Source organism: Ctenocephalides felis, unplaced genomic scaffold (genome assembly GCF_003426905.1).
Source record: "Ctenocephalides felis isolate EL2017-DRISC unplaced genomic scaffold, ASM342690v1 CF-g0.4_SCAFFOLD_01886, whole genome shotgun sequence".
Classification (NCBI taxonomy): Eukaryota; Metazoa; Arthropoda; class Insecta; order Siphonaptera; family Pulicidae; genus Ctenocephalides; species Ctenocephalides felis.
Window position 1 is genome coordinate 55,542,232 of NW_020538040.1, and position 27,532 is coordinate 55,569,763.

General features: G+C 28.4%; 1 protein-coding gene across 2 annotated transcripts in view; it reads right to left on the reverse strand.

The window, feature by feature from the left end:
• The window catches only part of LOC113377120 (tyrosine-protein phosphatase non-receptor type 13-like), a 267,073-nt gene extending 240,730 nt beyond the window's left edge, over window positions 1-26,343 (reverse strand). For both annotated transcript variants that reach the window (XM_026617326.1, XM_026617325.1), the window contains exon 1: window positions 26,163-26,343. The gene's annotated coding sequence lies outside the window, so the exon portion shown is untranslated. The remainder of the gene's footprint in view (window positions 1-26,162) is intronic.
• Between the last annotated feature and the right edge of the window lie 1,189 nt (window positions 26,344-27,532).

The following is a 27,532-nucleotide window of genomic DNA, read 5'->3' on the forward strand; positions in this document are numbered from 1 at the left end:
TTTACATCTTTGAACGAACGCCAAACAAAAAATACGTAATCGATCAACAATTTTTTTTATATATGGACATCTAAATTGCCTATTAGCCATTAACAAAAGGTATTTTACATTTGAACTACATGAGCAAACTTAAAAATTTAATTGAAACTACCTAAGCTGAAAATCGTAATTGCTTAGTTGCGAACCTAATATTTTCTTATTTCTAAAAATATTAATTCTGCGTTTGTCAAAAACTAATCAGCACATCTCTCTATCAACAGGAGTCGAATGTTTTTGAACCATTCAAATCGGTTGATCCGTGCGCCCGAAAACGTGGACCAAAAATTGCGAACACACAAAACACACATCAATTTTTTCTAAGGTATGCCAAAATGTTCAAAAATCTTAAATATATGAAGATATGCAAAAATGTACTATTTTTCGATTTTTGGACCATTACTGTAACTTATTTTAGGGGAAATTATTAAATATAAAAATATCTAATTTTACTACAGCTACATTGATAATAAGTAGTATACATAATACTAGTAATTATAGTACAGTTATCTACTAAAATACCTAATAACTGATGCTGGAGTTAAAAGGTTTTGAATGCTACTTTGGCATTCTGATAATATTAAAATAATTTGCAACTATTACTAATGTAGACGAAAAATTCAGCGAAGTTTAATGTTTGTGTTTACATTAAAATAATGAAAATGGTATTTGTGATACCATGATAATAAATGGTATTCATATATATTAATATTAGTGCTCTGTGAAATGTTTGAACACATTCATTTTAAAACCAATAAATGAAACCTATACAGTATTTTTGCAAAAGCTCTTGGCCAGTCATAATTTTTTCCCATATGATATTTGTGGTTTGTGGTAATATTATATAGGTACACAATATATATATATATATATATATATATATATATATATATATATATATAGAAGTACGTATCATCTCACTGGTATTAATTAATCTATAAATAAGAGTATGTTTTAAAAATATTTAATTTAAGTAAATAAATAGCATTTCCCTGAATAATTTTGAAAATCGTTAAAAAATTTAGCAAAACCGATCATATATACCTTTTCTACATGAACATTCTATAAATTAAATTCTTTTTAATATCATAATTGAAAAGTATAATAATGTAATTAATAAGTGAAATAATGTAATTAAATTTCGCAGGGACGTTTAAGGATATTATTAAAAAAAATTATTAAAAACTTTATGGATCGAGAAATATTGAGACCTAAATATCGCTTTACCCAAAAACAATTGTATCCGCTTATGCATAATTTGCAATTACCTCAACTTCATCTGAATTCTGCAAGCATAATAAAAATAAACGCGAACAATGACATTTACCAATTATACAAGACTAATTTCGACTGACACAATCTAAACTTTGATGCTAAAAGCGGGAACTTTACCTCAAACGCAAACGTAACATTCTAATTACAAATTCTGAAACTTTCTACAAATTAACAAATAATATTGTTCCACTCTTCTATATAGAAAGTAATTAGACTGTGAACTTAATTTCTTTTCTCATGCCATCTCGAAGATGTGACAGTGACCATAAAATAGACACTAATTATTATGAAGACCACATGTATTATATACATATTTATAAAAATACATCGTTGTTTGAGTAATGGCTATATAAAATATGTTATCTTTTAATCTGCGAATATTACTTTCATAAAAAATACGTTTTTGTTGCCATTGTGGTATAATGAAAATTGATTTAATATTAGAAAAATATTGGAAAGAAACCTATCATCAATATGAACAGTATTGTTTATAGTGTTCACTTGATTTATTTAGAGATTTCACTTCTGGAGAATTCACTTCCAGATTGACTATTTGAAGAAAAAATTGTTATTGTTATGTTTGGTATTGTTTTTTTTTTGCAAACAATAAATATTTAAAAATTTCATGAAGTCATGGAGCATTGTGATATAAAATTGAATAAAACATTAGGAATTAGTTTCATGAACAAATCATGAATATCTTAATATATTAACGAGGCGTCCGAAGTTCAGTAAAGATATATGTGCATAAATAAATGTATGTATATATATATATAAATATATATATATATATATATATATAATGTGTAAATACGCATTTTTCTATTTATCTACGTTCAAAACTTTTTAACTTGTAACTCTAAAACGGCTAGATCTGTCATACCCAAAAGCTAAAATTAGCTTTTCACACTGTCCAAATGATTCGAAAGTTTTTTTTTGAACTTTCCTAATCGGATGATAAGAAAAACGTGTCAGACAAATTTTATTCCAACCCATATACATACATAACAGATACACTAAAGTTTCCCAAAATAATCTGAAGTTTTGATTAAGTTACTGCGGAAAGTAAAATTACGCGAAGACATCAGGAGTATAAGAAACTAAATAAATTAATATAACAAATTTTAGTTAATTATTTTATGTAAGCTCCTTCATGGCTCAGAGGTAAGAACATTGGTCTTGCAACCACAAGTTCCAAATTTTATATATCAAGAAGTACTATTATCAATTTTCACCTGCAATTGTAAATTTCAAATATGATTTGAATGAACAATAACCATATCAGGTTATTTCTAGAATATACTATGTAATATAAATTGTATGGTAAATGTAATTATATGGCAATTTTACTACTGTATTTGTTAATTTATATTAAAGAATTAATTTAAATATCATGAGTTATACACGCACGGCTGTTATATTATTAATATCTACCCAATTATTGATATTTGTATCATATTTCGTAACAAAATTTAGCTTGAAAATTCAAAATTAATGTTTTTCGCTCATATCAGGCAGGCTAATGAATGTACTAATTAATATTTAATTTTTGCACGTTTATTTAGAGATTCGAGAACGAAAATCAAATAAAATGTACAAAAAAAACTAGAAATCTTGCAAAATATATACATAGCATTTTACATATAATAATATATCGGGCACAAAAGTCTAATTTGAATTTGAGTAATTATATTGTGAAAACCAAATCAATTATATCACAACAAATAACACATATTAAATAAACAACTATCTGACTATGTTCAGTAAAACTCCCACCTCATCTGGTCCTTTTTATCTCATAGGCGGGGTAGACGGCCAGGGGGCAAACAGGTCTAATGTTTCATTTTGAATTTTAAAGAGATTTTACAAAATAATAATAGTAGCTACAAATTGCTTTTTGTAACTGAAATTACATTTTTTTTACAATTTTTTTATTGTTTACACATTTGCCAAGGCGAAAGACTCAGTTGGTCTTTTTTACCCCACTTACAATTGCTGTTTATCTCGCTATAGCAACGTCGTAGAAATCAAGGTAATTTTTCCATCTACTTTCATAGGTACATTTTCAAGGTACATTTTTCCTTCTACTTTCAAATATTGTTGTTAAAAAATTCCTAACTTGATCTGTTTTTGAAATATCGGTAATGAACCTTTTTTTTACCTAGAAACTTTAAGCTCCGCTCTATCATATATATAGCATAATTTAATTAAATAAAATCAACGGGACCGATTTGTGTAACAAACAACATTCATCTCTACTGTGCTTTAATTTGTCATTACATTATGTGGCAAGCTACAATGCTACAAATATAAATACAGAACGCCAAGTAATTAAATTAATTTTTGCCCTAATTAAAATCAATTATAAATATAATACGCATATTATTTATAATATAATATGCATAAATTGGTTTACCACCAGTACGAATGTATTTGATTGATAGAGATTTTATAATTAGCACATTTAATTAATATTAACATTCAATCATTTACACAAAATGAATATATGTATATTACATCACTACAAATGTTAAAGTCTTTAATGTAGCTTATGGGTTCTTGGACTTTTTTAAAATTTTTGAATTCCGTCGAGAATTTATGTTTGTGTTAAGAGACGCGCAGTACAAAATTTTAAGATTTTAGACCTATGAGTATTTTATGTATTACAATTAATAGCTATAAAAAGATGGCGAGTATGAATGATAGTATTAGGCTCTATAAGATTGTTACGGATAGATGCTAACAAAAAATTAGTTGTGAATAGAGAGATCATACACAAAGACCAGGAGTGCAACTAGAGTTAATAAAGTACTTAACACAATCCTACGTGAAAAACAAAATTATAGAGTTAACGTAACATTTCTTACTCATTTAATAACTTCAAGACATTTTTAACTTCCCATAGGGTAAGTTATTTCAATCGTAAAAAATGGAAAATAATTTTTTTTATATATTTTTACGTTTCAAAGGTTTCTGAACATTTTGGCACACCTTAGTCAGGTCCAGCCGCTTCAAAGATACTGGGCAAAAAGTTACAAACATTGTAATTCAAAAAATTATATTTTTCAAAATTCTCAAAAATCTAATTTTTTCCAAGTTTTAAAAATTTTTCAATCTTCTTCAAATAATATAATTTTTGGTGCAGGGAGTTCCAGAAATTTGCCTTAAGACGTATTTATATAAGATTTGAATCTTAGTTACAGCCCGGATCAGCATTTAGAATTTACACAATGTATTTTATTTGAATTTAATCTCAGTCAATATAACACACACACACACACACACACACACACACACACACACACACATATATATATATATATATATATATATATATATTTATATTCACTAACTGGTTTCCTATTCACTCGATGAATATAAATCATGTACAAGAAAATATTTTCTGTGGGGTAATTATAACCGAAGTGTAATTAACTGTTTAATCTCAGATACTTAAAACTTTGTGAACGTTCAGAACTCATTCTATTCCAGCATGCGAAAATTTAATTAAAATCCTCAAAGTTTGACTTGAAACTAGAAGACAGCTTATGCATATGACATTTATTGCAGACAGCAGATAACGATGATGTTATAATTTGTGAAAAGTGGCATTATTATTATAAATTATATATTTGTATGAAGATTAATTCAGTTATTTACTGTACGAAATAAAAATCATACAAGGTCGAAGAAGAGATAATGTCAAATATAAATTTGCTAATTTTAATGCAATTTTTAATGATTTTATAATTGTGATAGATGTTACTTGACAACATCAACTCGAATTTAAGTTGAAACTAGTGGGGCGCATGGCATCGTGCCTTAAGGCAAACTGCTGGAACTTCCCATACCAAAAATTATTAGTTTTTCAAAAACGATTAACATTTTTGAAAAAAAATTATTTCGAAAAAATTAGATTTTTGAGAAAAAAATATCCTTAAAAAATGTTTTCTTTATTGTGACATATTTTGGAAATTCTGAACTTTTTTTCAAAGCAGTCGTACTGAGTTACCATTTTTGGCACTTTTTGCCCCGTATCTTCGGAACGGCTAGATCTGCCTTTGCCAAAAACTAATCAGCATGTCTCCTTATCAATACAAATCGAATGTTTTTTGAATGATTCAAATCGGTTAATCGGTGTTCCCAAAATCGTCGACGAAAATTTGTATCCGCACACGCTCACGCACACACACGTAAAAATATATAAAAAATTTCATTTTTGTTTTTTTGCGAATCCTGTAACTTGCCCTACGGAAAGTTAATGATGGTTTCGAACAGATAAGATGTAATTTAAACTTTTTTTTAATTATAGGGTCGTTTTTTATAATACATATAAAAATACATATAACTCACCCTCTTACCTCAAACCCCTGATCCATACGAATTTTTATATTAATTATCATTTTTCATCTCGATTTCTGTCAGTGAACGTTTTGAATAAATTTTCAGATTTTTTGACCTTAGGAAATAGATCAATTTCACATAAAGACATTAATTTGTTCAAAGGTTGTCTTAATCTAACTCTTATTTTTTAATGTATTAGATCTCAATTTGTTTTTAAATGTGAGATTGAAAAATACATGCAACCCCTGATTTTCACCTTCTTGTCCCCTTCCCAATTTCATTCATCATTTTTAACCAGATCGATAACTGAATTTCTATTTAGATTTTCCGAAGGTAATGCAAAAGCTTTTTTTGTAAACTCCTAATACAACTTTTACTTTTAAGATTATGTTTAAAGAAATGACGATTGTCTAATATAATGTTAGAAAAATTTTATAAGCGTACTGAATTAAAAATAATGAAAGCACGTGCTTATATGACATGTGTGTTGCACACTTTGAGATTTTTCAGGATTACATTAAAAATAAAATGAGAAACTACGAAGTTTATTTTTGTTCCGTCTCTTCGTCAGAAACTACGATCTGACTCATTCTCTGAGGCTGTTAGTTGACCTAGAAGTGGTTGCGAAGGTCTGCCAAGAAAGAAGATTTTCAAGATATAATATTTATGTGGCCGGTCAAAAGACTCTGAAATAAATATTAAATATGTCAAGTTGAAAGTTGTGGCTAATAGAAAAGTTTTTCAAAAGAGTCTACTATAGCTTCGCAAGAGCAAGGAAAAATATGTCGCTATTTCCGTTTTATATATAAGGTAAGATTATAGATTAAATATTACATATCTCTTAATAGAGATAAATAAAAAAGTTCAATTGCCCTAATATAAACAATAGCTTTTGGAACTTAAGGTGCAACTATTATTTATTTCAAGAGTTATTTGTTTAATAAATGATCAACTTGAATTAAAACTAGTGGTGCATGGCATCGTGCCTTAAGGCAAATTACTGAAACTTCCCGTACCAAAAATTAATTTTTTTAAAGAAATTTCATCTTTTTTTAGAACTTTGAAAGAAATAGATTTTTGAGAATTTTAAAAATTTTGGAAAAAATTGACCCTTTTGAAAAATTTAATTTTTTTTATACTTGAAATATTTTGGATTTTTTTTCCTTTCAAAGCAATCGTAATACGATAGCTGCGTAGAAACGATACATCAAAGCGCGTAAGCGCCGCGTAGCAGTCTTACGGGTAAACATTAGCATGGAATTCATAGAAATGTTAACAAAATTTGTTATTGAAACGTAAAGAAATAAAAATTTTCTTTTTCGATTTTTTTGCGATTACTATAATATACCCTACGGGAATTTAAAGTAAGTTCGTATAATCGCAAAAAACAAATTTGATTTTTTTTTTCATCTGTAGATTTGAGATTTTCATTTTCATGACTTTATGATCATTTTGGTCCATTTTAAAAAATGTGTATGCATACATAAATTTGCCGCATTTTGAAGAACAGATTAGGTAGGTTAAAAATCATTTTATTTGGATTTTATATACGCCCAGTCTGGTCAGTCTGGTTTTGATCAAGGCAGGTCTAACGGTTTCTAGGAACATAGCAGAATAATATTTGATTTATTCAAGCGCAAAAATTGAGCTTTAGAGCAATAAAAATGGAATAAATTTGAATTAAATTGTATATTAGATACGTCGAAAAGTAGATGATGTGCAGTCATATTGGTTTTATTTGCAACAACAAAACATTACTTAATTTATATTTTTGAGCATACCTTGATTTAGAAGATTAACTGGTAACTTATAGCTTAATTTCAATTACTTAAATTCTTACCAAGCTTTAAACAACTTTGTATTCAATTATACATTATAAGTTTTTCCCAAATAAACATCTTTGTATCTGAACTACTAAAAAATTTAGTTTAATAATCATATTATACTCAAATTGTAATAATATATAATATATTAATTAATTAATAAATATACATATGCGTCCAAATGACAAACTTATTAGAACTTATTAGAATCATCATTCAGCTAAAAATAACAAGGTAAGTGCAATCATATAATAACACCAAATAAAATAAGTAAAGCAACCAGGGAATAACACTATACAATTTATTTAAAAAACTAACATTTTGAAACAAAAAATTATACAATATTAAGTTAGTAAACCACGTGTTTATATAAATAATTGAGCATAATGGTTGAAGTTGCTTAAATCCTTGCTATTTAGTTTTATTAAGTACAACCATTTAAATTTACGATGACAAGCATTGCATATAATTGCATAAATATCTTAAAATATCTCCGGCAAAATGCATTGTTTCAATGCAAGGCAGAAAATTTCAAAAGAGTTAATTACATTATGAATTACTCATTCAGATAATTCATAATTCAATATTTACAATTCAATTAGCATTTCAAACATTACATACGCTCATAATTTAAACTTTCGTATTCATTATCTTAATGTCAACATTAAGTTAATTAATGCATTTAATTTCTTATAAAATTTTAAATAAAATTGTTGATCTTTGAATTGTGTAAGGCTATTGTATAATTTAAGAAACTGATTGTCACTAGTAACGTAAAACTACATGGTTGAAAATACAAACAATGAATTTATTTTTATCGCTTTAATGTGAAATTAATAAATAGAATTCAATTGAAATGAAATAATATTACTTCACTTAACAATAGAAAATATTTTCTAGGAATATATACAATAACTTAGAAGTGCAATTATTATTTATTATAAGGATAATTGACTCCGTTTTTCTAAGCAAACCAACAAGGCCAATAAAACTCATTCCCTTAGTAAATTAATTTGCAACAATATGAATGCGTGGGCTTTGGTTGTATTTTTTGCATCCAATAGACTGAATAGACTCATTCTGTAAAATCATTTGTAAATTAGAATGATTTTGTATAATACTCAAAAAAAGTCGAAAAGATCGAAATCAATGAATGTGGGTGGTGAGAAAAATTGTTGACACTACGCCAGCGCCGTGAACTGATTTGCAATTTTTCTGTTGATGCAAAACGACGTTTAACGTTTAATAATAAAATGAAATCCAACTTACTGGTTTAAAAATATAAAATAGTTTTTCAAAAAGCTCGACTCGAAAATCGTGTAGCAGCGTTGGTACTTGTTAGATAATTTCGTTCAGAAAGCTTGTGTGAAGCTCCAACTATTTTGAAGATATAAAATCTGCTTCGGCAATCAATTCTCAATAAGACTTTATGAATGAAGTTAACAATTCTCAATAGATGAACTTAAATCAATTCCTCTCGAAGTTGTAGTAATTGAAAAGCCCTTAGTAAATTTATCCTCGAAACCCTTCTTTGAACCGACTGGAGCGTTATAATCTCGGGATACCTTAATTGACTTCGTTAATTTCGCCCAACGGGACCACGCCTTGATTTCGGGTTTTGTTACTTAGTCCTTCTCATAAAATATTAAAAATGTATGGATGAAGCGAAGGACTTGACTCTGAATTTCTAATCACACGAGCAAAACCAATAATATTCATTCCGTTAATAAATTAATTTGTAACAATATATGAGGGCGTGGGAGGGTGTTCATATCCAGGAAGAAAATTTTAATTAGGCAGAAAAAGAAATTTTAAAACTGTGTAGTGTGTAGCATTGAAATTAAGCAAAGCATTTATTATTATCAATAGTAGAAAAAATGTAAATAATATTCACAATAATTACTTATTAACATATTTATTTATATCGAAAGAAACTTATAATCGAAGAGATTTTGACATTCTCGATATCGATTCTTTTCACAATCTGTATTCGAGTCCAAAACATTCGATTCCTATTGATAGAGAGATGTGCTGATTAGTTTTTGGCAATGGCAGGTCCACCCGTTTCGGAGTTACGGAGCAAAGAGTACAGAAAATTCAAGTTTTTGAGAGATCGTAGCATTGTATTTGAATGATCCAACAATCATTCAATTTGTAATGACACGGAGAACTGTTGATTAGTTTTTGGCAAAGACTAGGTCTAGCGGCTTCGGAGATACAGAGCTAAATGTGCAAAAAATGGCAGTTTTTGAGAAAACTAAGCGTCTGATTTGTATGGTTTAAAGAACTTTCAGCTTGTTTTAACAAAATAATTGCTTTTGGAAAAAACATTTCATTTCATTTTTTTTTCATTTTTTTTTTTTGTATATTGAAAATAATTCAGATTTTAATTGTAATTCTGACTTAAGTTCTAATATACTTTAAACAAATATTTTCAACTTTGCAATTCAGTTTATACAATTCTTATAAATATTAGACAATGTCACAATATTTATAATAATCTATTTGAAAGCATTTATTATTTTTCGAACATTTCGTTATGGTACGGAAAGTTCTAGCAATTTGCCTTAAGGCATGATGCCATACAACACACCACTAGTATTATATTGATTTTTATGAATTCCTTTACTGCAGTTTTATTTGAGCCATTTTTTTTCTATTTTGAAATGTGTAATATTTTCTTATGTATTCAATGCAAAATTGTTCGACTTTCTATTTCGTACTTGTATCTAGGCAAGAAACCCTTTCAAAACAGTTTTTAAATAACTTTTGCTCTCGTCAGAAAAAGTAAGCAAAGTCTTTTCGATCCCAGACATGGGAAATATTACTAATAAAAATGGCTGTTTTTTATCCTAGATTACGAGCAAATTTATTGTATCATGGTTTTTATTATACTAAAGCCGTGAGATTATTTTCATCAAGCATTTTAGTTTGATAATTAATTTTATTTATCTTTAGAGAGTTATTCAGCAAAAGCTACAAAATTTCGTTCGGGTCCAATAGGTAATAGTTCTTGAATACAAATTAAATTTGAAAATATCTGTTACCAATAATGAGAAGGATATTGTTTAAAAAAAATTAATAATCAATATAGAAATAAAATTTAGCTTAGTTTTATTAGACATTGTTAAAATATTTTAATTGAATAAGGCTATTATAATAATTGTAGAGTACTAGTTTAAATAAATTATTATGCTTTACATTTCTAACTTGTAACCATTTCAAAAATTAATATCGACAACAGTTATGCCAGCAAGTCATTCCCTATTAGATTTTCCCATGACCTAGAGTTATGAAATCTAATCCAAGATGTAATTCCATTAAATTAATTGGATTAGCATAGTTTTTGCTCGATTTTGTAATTCAAGGATAATATAAGATTAAAGCGATCAATATGGACGGATGGGATAATGTATAGGAGGGATTAGTAATGAAAATACAATATACTCGTGGAGCAGTATAGGCAAGATTAATTTTTGCAGATTTTATTATTCTCTATAGTTCTCCTTAATCAAAACGTTTATATCCAGGGAGTTCATAGTTAATCTTTTTTTCATTTATATTTAAAAATATTCAGTTTCAATTTTGTGGCTTTAAAAATCATGTATAGTTAATTGAAGTCAAACTTCTTACAAGTCATTATAAATTGAATTAAATATTAAAAACAAAATTTTGAAAATTCAGTTCATCTGAACGCCTGATCTTCGAAAAGTTTCAAATTAAGGGGTAGATTCTAGCGTGAAATAGAACAATGTTATAGCAAGACTATGTTACGTATGGTTACATGGCGTGTTGCATATAAAATGGTACTAAAAGCTGTCAAAATGCTATGTATTTGCTGTGCAGTCAGGCGTTTAATCCAAATGTAACTTCACTCGTGTGCCATTATGCCACATCACAAAGATGCATGCACAATAAGATTATTTTTTTTGACGTTTTTTTCGTTTTCTAGGATAGGCTTCCTACCTAAAACGCCTTACTGCACAGCAACTACAATATCATTTTGACAGATTTTAGTACCATTTTATATGAAAAATGCTACGTAAAATAGACTAATCATAATCATTGGTCACTGGAAAATTTATAATAATGAAAAAATTTTTCGTCTGGTAATAAGTTACTAATCATTTTAGTAAAAAAATGAAAATGCTATTTTTATCATCTTAAGATGCCACCAATTGATAGCATTACATGATAGTGCTGCTTCAAATCAAATGATATTTAAATCATCGAACGTTTAACATCTATCGAAATAACTTAGATTGAAATAAGTTTTTTTCGATAAAGGAGTATATGACGCAAGTAAAGCCTTAGCAATGCAACCACAAGATTCTAAGATCAAACCTTGCGTTGTGTGCAAACAACAATAGTGATATTCAAAATGTAGAGCAAAAATACGTTTCTAAATAAAAATAGGTAAGGTAAGTAAGATCAAGGTATCATTATAATTAGAATAGAGACAATCATTCGGTTGCCATCTAATAGCCGGTGGTGAAAATAATCATTACAAGAGCTTGTAGACTATTAAAATTATGATTGCTGTATTAAAAAAAAAAATGCAGATACCAATACAATTTCATAAGAACAGATTTGAAGTAATGTAAGTATGTATGTAAGTGTTACTAGTTTTATTTCGACATATTGAAAAGCGAAGTAGCAGCCAAACTAAGCCACGTAACTATAAAAAGAATTTTATTGGTAAAGGTGACAAATAAAAACGCAAGCCGATGATATAGGAGCTGCAAGTAGTGACACTAAAACACGTTAAAGGTTTATCGAAGAAAAGAATTTGTTTTTTTTTCAAAATGATCATATGTATCTAACCTTAACACCGCGGATACATTTTGAATGACGAAAAAATATAAAGATCAGCGATTGGTGTCCATTAGGTTTTGTTATTGTTTACTTGTAATAGATATGAACACGTAATAACACGAGACTACAAATAACTCATAGCAGCCATGAGCTTGCTGAAATACGCGAAAATAACATGATGACGAAAATCTCTGTACAACCAATGTCGTATAGTATTTTGAGTTCACCAGGCATTGATAACATTTTCGATGAAATTCAAATGACCTACTTAACTCGATCCAAATTTAAAAATATTAATCCAACTTTTAACGCACTCAGATTTTTATAAAAAATTATTAAATATATTATGGAAAATAAAATTTCATAAAAAAATATTTTTTCGTCTTCGTGAAAGGAATGCAGAAAGTGATACTTCAACCATTCGCATGAAACAAATTAATTTTTTTTCTTTATCCTAAATTGAATTTTTCAAAATATTTTTGTCTGGTTGTACTCTTTGCATTACACGATAACGTCAACTAAAAAACAAAATGTTATACTAGTGGTGTATGGCATCGTGCCTTAAGGCAAATTGCTGGAAGCTCCCGTACCGTAACGAAATGATCGAGAAATATTAAATATTTTTATATAGATTTTTATAAATATCGTAACATTTTCTAATATTTATAAGAAAAAATCTCTCCAAAACTCCCTTTTTACACATTTATCTCTGTATTTTCGAAATAGCTGAACCTGTCCTTGCCAAAAACTAATCACCCTTTTTCCCAATCATTACAAATTGAATGTTTTTTAGATCATTCAAATCGGACACTCCGTTCTCTCGAAAACTCGATTTGTATTTTCTGCACTCTTTGCTCCGTATCTCCGTAACGGCTAGACCTGTCTTTGCTATGAATAGGAATCGAATGTTTTTTGAACCATTCAAATCGGTTGATCCGTGCGCCCGAAAATGTGGACGAAAAAATGCGGACATACAAAACACACACACACATCCATTTTTTCTGAGATATGCCAAAATGTTCAGAAACCTTCAAAACGTCGAGAAAAGCAAAAATTTTTATTTTCGATTTTTGAACCATTACGATACCTACCCTATGAGAAGTTAAATATATTTTAGTAAACTTATGGTCCAATTCTGCTGTAAAATAAAAACTACGTTACTTGGCTTTTTTCATATAAAAATTGTTTTAGAAAGGAATCCAGCGGTTGTCCTTTTTCTAATAATAATGTTATATTTTGACTTTTCATAGCAATACCGAAAAGTTCTTATTTCATTTGAAAATATATTGTGAGGTATATTGTCAAGTAAAAATAGAGAATACTACGGCTTGATGAAAGTTTGTCTAAAATGCACATTTGAACTAGAGACACGAGATTGCAAGTCTGAACAAAATATATATTGAATCCTTTGGTAGCATAATCATAAAAATTAATATTTTAAGACAATTTCTGTTATTGACATAAAAACTACAGAGATACATTCCCGTTCATATTAATACTCCAACTTATATGATGAATCGTTATAGTCACTATGAACCTATCACTACCGCTATAAATAGCTTTGTGCATTAATTAATTAAGTGTTTAAAGAAAATAATTATTATTCATCATTTAAATAAATACGGTTCTGCCAAAGGTTTCGGATGCCAGAATTGAGCAATAAAATATAGTATATTTTAAAACGTGTGCCCGTGACATCAGATTGAGGACGCTTTAGCCTTTGTCTATTAGCAAAAATAAGTTGTTTTCCGCCCACATTTTGGGACCGTTCTCCAATTGAGTTTTCAAATCAAGACTCTTAAAGAAGAACTTGACTCGCAATCTATCGATGCGAAATATACGTTCAAAGGGATAATTCTCAAAGCTAACAAGCAATTCAAAGTACAAAGGTATTGTTCTACTTTTATTATTGAGGAATAATGCTGTGTCTTCAATCCGTGAAAGAAGATGCTTATAAACTTCCGTGGATTATTTATATCAGTATCATATATACATATACATGCATATACATACATACATACATACATACATAATAGGGTGGTCCTTAATATGGACATTTTAGAATTTCCTTGCTCCCAAGAGCTCAAATGATTGCAAATTAATAAAAAAACTATTCTCTGAAAGTTTTAGCCCCTTAATATTAACTTTTAGATAGTGCGCAATTCAATCAAACTTCGTATGGAAATAGCATGGAAAAAATTTTGAAAATTAAAAAAAAAATTCAGGTACAAATTAGCGACAAATGAATTAAAAGTGAAAATTCGTGTTAATTTTTTATTGAAAATTCGACGCTTTGCAAAATTTTTGAAAAATTTTTCATGCTATTATTTCCCTACAAAACTTTGATTGAAATGCGCTCTATCTTAATAAACAATATTTAAGAGCTAAAACTTTCAGAGAATTGTTTTTTTTATCAATTTGGAACCATTTGAGCCCTTGGGAGCAAGGAAATTCGAAAATGTCCATATTAAGGACCACCCTAATATATATATGTAAAGAGTGCCCAGACCTTGACGTCAAGCCTAAGCGGGGTGATAGATAATATTGACCTTAACTACTCTGAAAAAATTTGGAAAAAAACATCACGTTATTTGAAAATTATGATCTTTTAAGTGCAACCTAGGACTTTGATAAAATTATTACCATTTTTTGGTTTATGTGGTTAATTTTATTAATTTTGTTTATTTAAACTTTGTAACCGTAACCTTTAATAACGTTTCTAAGACCACAGTAAAAAAATACCACAACTGTCCGAAGTTTTCAAGAATTCAGACCCATTCATAACCTCTAAATTTAAAACTTTCAAAAACGGTAACCTTTGAGGCCCTCACCTTAAAAAATGCTGAAGTGTGTTAACAAGTGCCATCAAAAGTAAGTAAAAGCCAGTAAAAGCGCATTGAATTAACCCTTTCGACTCGGATGCCGCGAGGTTTGTGGTCTAACAAAAAAAAATCTTGAAAACTTGAGGTAATTGTGTTATTTATACTGTGGTTTCGAAGTATGAATTAACAAAATTAATGAAAGTCAACCACAATAACCGAAAAGTGGCTCTATAAAAAATATCCCTAAGGAGCCTAAATTTCGAAAATAAATTATTTTTTACAACAATCGTTGTGAAAATGTAAGCGAAGCTAAATAACACATATTTCCGCTTACATATTTCAACCATCTTCAAATTCAAACTTTTCTATACAGTTTTACAATGTATTATGTGAAATAAACAGAAACGACGTTTATTTTAGGTTCATCAATTGATTGAAATGATGATATAGAATAGAGTAAATAAGTTTGTAGTCTCTATTACATTATTTTATTTAGTAAATAAATTTCATCGCACTACTAAACCTCCTTTCTAATGAGAAGTTTATTACCAAACGATGTCCAGAAAATGAAACTCGCTTATCCGCCTGAATGACAAATTAGCAAAATTAATTAATTAGATATTCTTAACCAGACTCCTAATTGGAAATTAGATATTAGTATCACGAAGTGGATACTTATACCATATACTCACACTAAGGCATTAGGATTGTTCCTCGCAAGTGTGTGATTTCTATTATTAGTTAAAAACTTGGCATTATTTCAGCTCTATTTATAGAATGAAACCGTTGCATCGGAATGTATACACCTTCAAAAATCGAGTCAAAAATATTTATATAATAAATTAATGCGCCTATGATGTAACGGCTAACATCAAGTATTGTATTGGTTTTCGCGAAAGGAAAACTTTTTCAAAAATGAGAGATTTCATCACGTGAGTTTCGATACTTTACTTATACTTCATCCAAGAATCGAACACAAATTATAAGATCTAGTATGCTTACTAGTACTAAGCGCTTATTTTAATAAGAACAAATTCTATATGAATAAATTTAATATTTAACAAGTTTGAAAAAGATTCCAAATATTTGGAAACCTCAGTAATTAAGAATTTAAAATTTTTCGAAGAATTTGAAAAAAAATTAAATTAGAAAATGTTAGTTTAACCCCAGAAATTATAAATTTAAATTCTTTTTGAAAAATTGTTAAAAAAATGTTAGTGTTTTTAAACTTTCCGAAAGAGAAGTTTTTGTTTTTTCGAGAAAGTCTGATTTTCTAATATTGCGTTTTCTCGGCAATTCAGATTCTGAATCGTGTAACATCAAAATTAGTGGACTCTTTCTCGAAAACGGCTGCACTATTTTCGAGACTTTAAAACAATTCTTCAAGGAGTCGCGTTAATTAGTTTGTTTTTAAACAATCGGCCAAGCCATTTTTTCATAATTAGCTCATAAAAGCAAACTTTTACTTCAAGTTTTTGAAAAAAAAATCTGAACTGATTTCGACAATTAAAATACTGTTCGAAAGAAACAGCTAGGAATCATCCCAATTTTTTTCTTTGTAATTGTTGAAGAGTTTTTTTTTAACTTTAATGAAACTGTAATAATTTAATGAAATTTTAATGCAAGGATTATAATTATGTCTTTCATTGATTATTATAGTCCTATGACAAGTGGTTTAATTATAAAAACGTGCATTGATGTTAGGAATAATGTGAAATATATAATTAATACAATTACAGTAATTGTAAGTGTATTTTAAAAGATCAATTGGAAGTTGGATTGATTAGCTTATAGTAAAAAGCAATAGATTTATTTTTGAAATAAACAGTTGAAAATTTGATCACCATTTTAGAATTTGGTAAATTTCAATTCTTGTTGGAGACAATTATCATTTATATACACACATACAAACACACACATGCATATAAATGAATAATGTGGTGCATGATATCGTGCTTTAAGGCAAATTGCTGGAACTTCTCGCACCGTTACTTAACATTTTTAAAAGCTTTAAAATTTTTGATAATTTTGATTTTTTTTAAATTACTTTAAATTTTTTTGAAAATTTTGAATTTTTTTCAGAGCGATCACGCTGCGTAGCTGTTTTATAGACAAAAAACAATCAGCACGTTTCCTTGTCAATACGAATCGAATGCTTTTTTTGCATAATTCAAACCGGGTAATCCGTGCTCTCGAAATCGTCGACGAAAAATTGTATCCACACTCACACACATACATATATTTTTGCTAAGATATGCCAAAAAGCTCACGAGATCCAGAAATGTCAAAATATACAAAAAAAACATTTTCGATTTTTTTGCTATTACTATAACTTACGGAAGTTAAAAGTTCTTCGTTCAGAGTGAAGTTTATAAAATTAGATAAAATAAGTGATGAAAATCTTTATAAATAATCTAGATAATTTACTAAGACAACTTATACATTACTATGCATAAAAATTTATACATCATATTGTATGTTTCTTTTAGAGTATTTAAAGACTATTGAAACATTTGATAATATTTTTAGGTAAAGTCGATTGTTCCATACAAGTATTTGAAATGCTTGCTCGTAGTGAAACTTTAAATCTGCTATCAAAAAGGAGTATTTAAAGAATATTGGTTGGGAACATAAGGCGTGTGTTTGTGAATTTTAGGTAGGCCCTTGCTAAACCGTCCGACATATTCGAACAAGCCAAACACGAGTGTCGGGAGCAACTCATTAACTTGGGTACGGAATAGTTTGTGAGCTTGTTTTGTTCGAAATTAAGCATTCAATAGAAGAACAGGAGTAAATACCGCTAATTACGTTTGCATTCAATCCATTTTAGATACGACGTCGTATTACTTGCCTTCACCAATTGTCAGAAGACTCGCAAACAATGATTCGCATTTAGAATTCATTTGTACATGAATTCCAAATACAAAACAGAATCTTCAGCAATTGAACACATCAAATTATCAGATACTTTATGGAGATTTTTAATAATTTGTATCAATTTTGTTTACATTTATATGGGTTCCGTAACATTGTTTGTCCCTTAGACTTCGTCTCTATGCAGCTGAAGCAATGCGATTACTTTGTGAAAATGTTAAAAATTTCCAAAATATTTCAATTCATTTTTTTTCTCAAAAAAGTCAATTCTTTTAAAAAGTTTAAAATTTCTCAAATATCTAATTGTTTTAAAGTTTCAAAAAAAACCTTTATTAAAAAATTAAATTTTTGGTACGGGAAGTTCCAAGCAATTCGCCTTAAGGCACGATGCCATGCATCACTAGTTTAATACAACTTATAGTAATGATTTTAAAGAGTATGACAATCGACAATATAAGTATTACAGAAAAACTTAATTTCTCTTTATAGAGTGTGCACTGGTAGAGTCTCTAGCGTTGTAATCCTAATGTTCTGAGATCAAATCTCGTGTTGCGTGCAACCTGATATCAAGCAGCAGTGATATCCTTTTCCTTGTAAATATAGATCAAAAATGTGTTTCTAATTGTAAGTGAAAATAGGTCTTCTGGAAAAAAATACTAAACCAAAGTATGTAAAAATACAACTACAACTAGAAAGGGCAACCAAGCCTAGAAAGTCTAATAATAATAAAAGCTTATATACAGATTGTAATTCATATGAAAAGAATTCTTATTATAACTTCTCAATTCATCACATGAAAAACCATCGATTTCAAAATTTTCCTGCCATTTGAACGATTTACAGAAGATTGAGATCAATTAAAAAAATTGACGCATATCAGTAATTTTGGTTGGATAATTAGTTGCTTTATATGAAGCGAATCCATGAATTTGAATTAAATTTGAATTATAATATTATGAATACAAGAACAACAAGGCTTAAGATGGCTAATAAATTTATTAAAAAACTAATATTATTTGAAATATTCAAGAAACTTGCAGCAAAAAATTCTAAAAAGATATTGTTTTTTTGCAAGTTTTAATTCTGAAGGTAATCTAAAATTCTTAATGCAATGCAATGCAATGTTTAACTATATTACACTTTTATACAGATTTATTTGATAATTTTTAGATAGATACCAAAATATTTATCATTATTTACTGAAATTTTGAGAAAAACTATATTAAAAAAAGAAAACTATTTTCATATAATTCACATATTGGTAAAATATCGTGCAGTCAAATTTTGTCAAATACTTATAGAATTTACCAGGAAAAATAAACAATTAAACGCAAAAAGCATGGTGAAGAAGAATGTCTCCAAAAATCTCAAATGTCTTTAAGTTATACTTTATTGACGCATTCAGTTTATAACAAATGTAATTAAGTTTCCTATTTGAATAGAAGCTTAGCACATTCGATTATAATATATATCGTTCAGAATAAAAAAATCATAATTTGAAAAAATGTAGATACATCTTCGATGGTGAGTTAAAAGCATAGTCTCAAGTCTAAACTAAAGCTTACAAACCTCGCAGAAAAATAATTCTCATATAAATTTCGATAAATAAACGAGCATTTTCAAGTATCATAAATAGACTAAAAATGAAACGACTTTCGAACCAAACCCATAAACTAAACTACCACAAAAAGTATTTGCTGAAAAATTATACACGATTCCAATAAGAACGCAAGACTCCGATAAGAAACCATTTAGGCGATGCTCGATATTTATGCGAAACGACAAACAGTTTATTCCTGTACCGGTATCTATATCCTTTATATAGTAGGTATCGATATTCACAAACGAGTGCCAGTGATGGCCAAATCAGGATATTAAAATAATACGAGTTAGTATATATATACATATATAAAAGTTGAACACATCTTACAATCAGCTGGCTTGTAAAATGATAATTACTATGCATACTGTTATATGTCAGTATTTTTTTCGAGGGAGCAACCCAGAGGACGGCCACGACACGATAATTTGTTTTTTTTGTATTTTGATGAAACATTGTATGACGATAGATGGCAAAGTAACTTCACTTCACGTAAGTGATAATATTCCTATAAAAATTATTCAAGTTGTTATCACAATGTTATAAGTTGACTTCCTTAAAAGTGGATATTATGCACTTGTATTGAATATATAAGAAATCTTAGTACAAGTGGCATTTTGCCCTAAAGCAAGTTGCAAACACTTTTTGACATGTTGAAAGAATTAACATCATGTATACGAATTAAAATTTAGCAACTTATAACAATTTTTTTTAATTTGAAAATTTGCTTTATTTGACTTAAATACATACATTGATTTTAAGTCAAATAAAGCAAATTTTCAAATTAACAAAAAAAAAAAAAAAAAATGTTATAAGTCGCCAAATTTTTAATTCGTATACATGATGTTAATTCTTTCAACATGTCAAAAAGTGTTTGCAACTTGCTTTGGGGCAAAATGCCACTTGTACTAAGATTTCTTATATATTCAATACAAGTGCATAATATCCACTTTTAGGGACGTCAACTTATAACATTGTGATAACAACTTGAATAATTTTTATAGGAATATTATCACTTACGTGAAGTGAAGTTACTTTGCCATCTATCGTCATACAATGTTTCATCAAAATACAAAAAAAACAAATTATCGTGTCGTGGCCGTCCTCTGGGTTGCTCCCTCGAAAAAAATACTAGGTTAGGATGTACAATTGCAACTTTAATGCTTGTATGTGTGTGTATGAATGTGCAAATACAATTTTTCGTCGACGATTTTGAGAACACGAATCAACGAACGCAGCGTCCGATTTGAATGATTCAAATGACATTTTATTTTTACTGATAAAACAAAGAACTGATTAAATTATTGGGAAGACAGGTCCAGCGGTTTTGTAAATCTAATAAAAAAGTAATAAAATGCTATTTGTCGGTCAAAAATGATCGTTAGACGAATGCCAATCAAATTATCAGATATTTCATGGAGATTTTAATAATAAGTACAAATTTTCTTTATATTTCTATAGGTTCCGTACCAATGTTTATGCATTAGTCTGTGACTTCCATATATCGTCTCTAAAATATCTTCGCAGAGCTTTAAAAAAAATTGAAAATTTTCAAAATATAGAAAAAATTCAACTTTTTCAAACATTTCAAAATTCTCTCAATGTTAGTTTGGACGCATTTTAAAAAAAAAAATTTTCGGTAAGGGAAATTCAAGCAAATTCTTTCAAAGCACGATGACATGCACCACCAGTTTACATTTTCATCAACAAAATTCGTATTATTAGGCTTGCAGGAACATATTTCAATATATTGTGGTTTATCAGGGCAGTATATTTGTAATATTGATTTATGCTACCAAATAATAATTATCAAAATATAATATTTTATTTTATATTATTACAGTGCAAAAATCAAATGATACACGATACAACATATATTTTATTAACACAATTAAAATATTTTGCATTTACATTTTCACATTCATTACATGTGTATCTAAATAACAACTATTGTTTTGTTTGCAGTTTGGACATTTTTATATAAACATGGAATCGCGTTTTGCCCGAAACTGAAAACCGTTATATCTATTCCGATTATCATTTAAATTAGTTTGATTAACATATTTACTTATCTGAAATATGAGAAAAATTCGTTTATGTTATTTCATTCAGTGCTATTACAGTTTCGATCGATTTGAACAACTGATCACGCACAAAATATTTTATGTTCTATAATACTGAATGGAACTAACGTATATACTGTATATATAAAAACTTCGATTGATGAAAAAATATATGGGTATAACTAACGCAATCAATTTGGCGAAGAAATCAATTTGGTATGACAGATCGCATGTTCAATATTTATCTGACAAAAAATAACTTGCTATAGCTTAAGATAATATTTATGGAGTTTCATCATGCTCTTTATGAATGGCTGAATAAATACAAATATTTATCTTGTCCACTTGATAATAGAAGACTTGGAGACAAAAAGTGAAGACTTTTTTTTTAAATTTTTTCATTTAACAATTATCAGAATTTTATAGTATTATTGTGACTTATTGTGCTGACTTCTTAATAACATGGCCTTATAGATGGCAACCCAACGGTTGACTTAAATCTTTTTGGTGAAAATATTATTAGAATATATTCATATTGATTGGACTTTTTATTAGGGCTGCAATGTCAGTAATGGGTAATTTTACTTGGAAACACTTGTATTTTAAAGTAAAAAAAAAGTAACCGATATTACTATCACTTGGCATCAGGCTGTCCAAGACGGGTATCAAAATCTCAAAATTCTGATTGGAAACCACTAATCCACGAGGAAATCCGAAGTCAAAAACTGTGTGTGACCTTTGTTACAACCCATCTAGAATAAAATCTAATAGCCTTATGAGTTGCAGTATGTAAAGTTTAGATTCAAATTCGTATTTTTGAATAGTGCAAACTACATAACAATATGATTTGCATATTAAAATCTACGCATATTTTTCATACCATTGTTTCAAGATTTTATTATTGGTTTTGGATTACTTTAGGGAAAATGGGAATTTCTATATGAATGTATATATGTATGCAATATTTATATTGTGTTTTGAATGCGTGTGAGTATATATATTTGATTATAATTTTTTGATGAAAAGAGCGCAATGACATTTGGGAATAATTAGATAACAAGAACTAGAATGTGCAAAAATGTTGTTTTGTTGAATGACGAATTTTGAGTTTTTGATACTCGTCGTAGGCAGCCTGGTACCAAGCAGTAGTAACATCGGTTTTCACTTTAAAATGCAGATAGCAATATGTTTCCAAGTAAAATTACCCCTTACCGACATTGCAGCATCTAATAAAAAGTTATCAATATTAGAGTTATTCTAATAATATACATTAATATATTTTTATTAGACGACAGCCCAATGGTTGTCCCATTTCTAACAGTGATAATGAACTTATTGCTATATTTCAACTTGGAAACATAATTGATCGATATTTACAAGTGAAAATGGGTATCACCACTGTGTGATTAATTTTCAGGAAGTTAAAAATTAATATTGTTATAAAGTGTGACCATATAAAAATTAAAAAAATGTTTTGTATATCGCCATCAAAGAGATTATAGTAGTAAGACTGTACAGTATTATAATTTATTTTTTTCCTCAAAATAGCAATCAAGATACAATAATATCTTATGAGCAATTGTTATGTAAACACAGAAAAGTGAGTTAAAATAGAAAAAATTTTAGAATATCTCCATAAAAAATGTCTAATGTTTCATTTGAGGTGTACAGTGTTATAATAATGGAGTATTTTTGCACTTCGTATTGATAATTTCAATTTAGCTGGTGTTGGTTTTGCATTTCATTACCTTCGCAAACTACGAAGAATCGCCTTCCAAACAAATTGTAAATGCAGATAAAAACTTGAATCGCAGAAATTCTTTACAAAACATGACAGTGAGAAATCATGATATTTATTATATGATGTTTTCAGGTATTCTTATAACTTTCAGTCACAATGTAATGCAATTCAAAACGCTGGAGACATTTCATTATAAATTATTTGTGTTTGTGTGTTTGTATATATATATATATATATATATATATATATATTTTAGTGTATATACAATTATGTGGTTTATCATAACTCGTTTAACCATAAGCAAGTTACGTCCATAAATTGAGAGAAAAAACAATATGCCTTTTGTAAAAGCAATCAAAATCATTTAGATATTTCCAAAGTAATTTTGTCTCTTCAAGCTCAATTGATGTACATTTAATAAAAAGTGTGTATGATACTTTTATTATGGTATGCATGATACAATTGAAAAATTGTAAAAAAGTCATACATTTTACTTGAAAGCATACCCGGACGCCCTATCAATGGATTTCAATTCGATTTAGACATTTTTGAAAGTACGGCGAAATATTTGCTGATGGACGAATAGTCGCAAACAAAAAAATATAAAAAAAATTAAAAAAAAATGTATAAATATTCCTTCAGTGACGTATTATATAAAGGTTGAAAATTTTTATGATATTTTTTAACAATAAATGTTCTTGTTTGTCATCCTCGAAATTCGCTTTATCATTATTAATTTGTTTAGTATTAGTATGTGTTTGTAATATTTCTTAAAGTTAAAAAAATGAATGACAACGAATTTGTAATTTTATAACAATTTAACTTTTTGGTTAAAAATTTGACATTGAATGTCTGTTTACCCTATGCCTCTAATAGTGATTTTATTTTTTTTTTATAATTTAAGAGATGAAAAAATCGGAAACTTGCTTTATTTATATGAGATATGAAAGGCATTTGGTGAACAGCAAACTCGAGTTAAATTCCTAATTTATCACCTTATATAAGAACATCGAGCTATGCCTGAATTTAAAAACGAGACAATTTTTGGCCAGCAGATTTGAAAAAATAAAAATATATTCAACACTAGATACAATTTTTTTACAAAACGAACATATAAACTTTATAGAACTATATAAATTTTCCATTTTTTATAAAAAAAATACTCGAATGCCAAATACATATTTTCACTGTTTTATACAATTCATTTTGGGACAAATATTTAAATCATTGTTGTGATATTGGATGGATATCTTCATATCAATATTATAACAAAACGTTATAATAAAGGAGAATTGCTAATTTCATATTTTCTTGACGTTTCAAGTAATTCTGAATCGAATGGGACAAAATTTGGAAAAAGAATATGAGCAAGCGAGTGTGTGCATGTGTGTATGCATATGTGAGCGAGTGTGTGTTAATGTGTATATGTGTGTGTGAGCCGATTTTCTCGACCTTTTCTCAAAAACGGTTGGGCCGATTTTATTTTAATCGAAAATGTAACTCGATGAGAACTAGCGTTGTTTTGCGCGACTATCGGCCAGGTCGTTTCTTTGTAATATGCAGAAAAGTGTAAAAAAATTGTCTACGTTTTAGCCCACAATCTTGAATCGATTTTAAAAATTTTAAAACTGTTCGAAAGATATTAGTTAGGGATCGCGTTGAAAAAAAGTAAAAATCGGCTGAGATGTTTCTTCGTAACTAATATTTTTTTTACTATTTTGATGACACTTTTTTTTACTATTTTGATAAAATATTATTGGCCTACGATAAGTGGTTAAACTATAAAAATTCATCGAGATCAAACTCTAGTTTAAAGTATATACACGTAAATGTATCGTATGTACTACTGATTATGGTTAACGTCTACATAAAAATGAAATACACTTTTAGACCACGAAATTTATACAATGAACAGTATGTTCGGGAGACATCAATCGGAAATCGCATTGATTATATTTTGGTAAAAGCGAAAATTTTAATTTTGAAAGAACAATTGGACATTTTACCTAAATAGCTGAATGTCAATTCTTATGGTTTAAGCTAATTATTTAGTTCAAGCAATTTGCCTTAAGGAAAATTGCTACTTACAACTAGTTTTTATATGTTAATATCATAGTATGTAAGAGTATCATAGCATTGTGTTTGTCTTAAGATTTTTAAAAAATCCATTACTTTATTAATTACATGTGCATGAAATTAAAATGACATATTATTGGTGATATTTCAATTGGTAAGAAAAAGATTGCATGCAAAGGCAAGACATCATATAAGAAAAAAAATCATTAAACCATTTAACCTAAAATACTTCAAGTTCGAGTGTATCATTTTCATTTGCTAAAGATAGACCACACAGTGTCTATGTTGAAACAAAATCCACACCAACAACTTTAAGCACCAAGATCCACAGTAAGTGCTTGGGGCGCCCATAAGTGCTTTGGGCCTAGACAAAATGTGTAGGGTCTAGAAAAGGGCTTAAGATGTACAAAACCACTTCCACGGTCCCGATAGAAATGACAACTATGAAAAAAATATTCCAGCAAAAGTATATAATCAGCTGAACACGTTGTAAATAAAATACACATATAGGCTTTTTCTATTTAATCGATACAACGCCCACATATCAAGCGGTTTGCGAATTGTCGTCGGAACATCATATTAATCCACTTAAAACCGCGATAACAGTGAATGATAAGTTTGATGACAACCGGTTAAGATGATAGTATAAATCAATATATTTAATATAATCAAAATTATAAAGGTTGTACATACCTTTAAACCAAGTTCTGCGTGGATAATTACAATTGCACAAAACCACTTTTAAATAACATCAACTTTGAACAGATCACACAAAGATGCTGATAAAATATAATAAAACCATTAATAAAATTCTCCAAAAACGAAAGTCACATATTGCACTTTGAACAAAGTCATTTATCGCGATATTTAACTATTGTCGTAATGTGTCGAGCACATTTAAAATGAGTTTTAGGTTATAAAACGTTCATGTTAGTTGAACAATTTCGCACGTAATAGGGCAGCGACAAGGGAGAAGGTACGTCAAAGCAGTAGGCGACATGCGCATTGTTGACCAAAACCCGTATAAATTTTGAGGAGATCTATAACAGACATACCCTACATACGAATGGAAGTAACTCGCTCTCGGAACATAATTCAGATATCAAACAACTTCAATTTGGTAAACATGACAAAACGCCAATGATTATTGGTTAGATCGATATTTTCGCCTATCGATATTTCCTACTAGATTATGGGTATTTGAATTTTAAAGATTGCCGCACATGAGACGAATACCAAACTGTATGGATGTTGGAATTTTAGCCATAAGGCTATATTTCTTATAAGTTGACTTTTATTTCAATCTATTATCTCCAAAAAAAAATTTTCAGCATACTACTAAACTAGTTGTAGTTGTGCACTATTTTGCCTAAGAAGTCAAACAAAATTTCATATATCATACTACAAACTAGTTGTAATAACATTTTACCTTAGAGCAAGTCAAACAAATTTTTATGTCCCTATGGCAAGTCAAACAAAATTTTATGTAATATACTATAAAACTAGTTTAAGTAGCATTTTACCTTAAGGCAAGTCAGACAAAATTTTATGTTCCATACTATAAAACTAGTTTAAGTTCATAGACCTTATAATACACATATACATACATGTGCATAAAGTCTATGTTTAAGTATCATTTTACAAATTTTATGTAACATACTGCAAAACTAGTTTAAGTAGAATTTACCGTGAGGGAAGTCAAACAAAATTGTATGTGACGTACTATAAAACTAGTTTAAGTAGCAGTTGCCTTAAGGCAAGTCAAACTAAATTTTATGTTACATACTATAAAACTAGTTTAAGTAGCATTTTGTCTTAAGGCAGAAAAAACAAAATTTATGTAACATACTGCAAACTAGTTTAAGTAGCATTTTACTTAAGGCAAGTCAAATAAAATTTTATATAACATACTAAAAAACTAGTTCAAGTTACATTTTGTCTTAAGGCAAGCCAAACAAAATTTTGTATATATACTCTAAAAATGGTTTAAGTAGTATTTAATCTTATTAGGCAATCAAACAAATTTTATGTAACATACTACAAAAGTAGTTTAAGTAGCATTT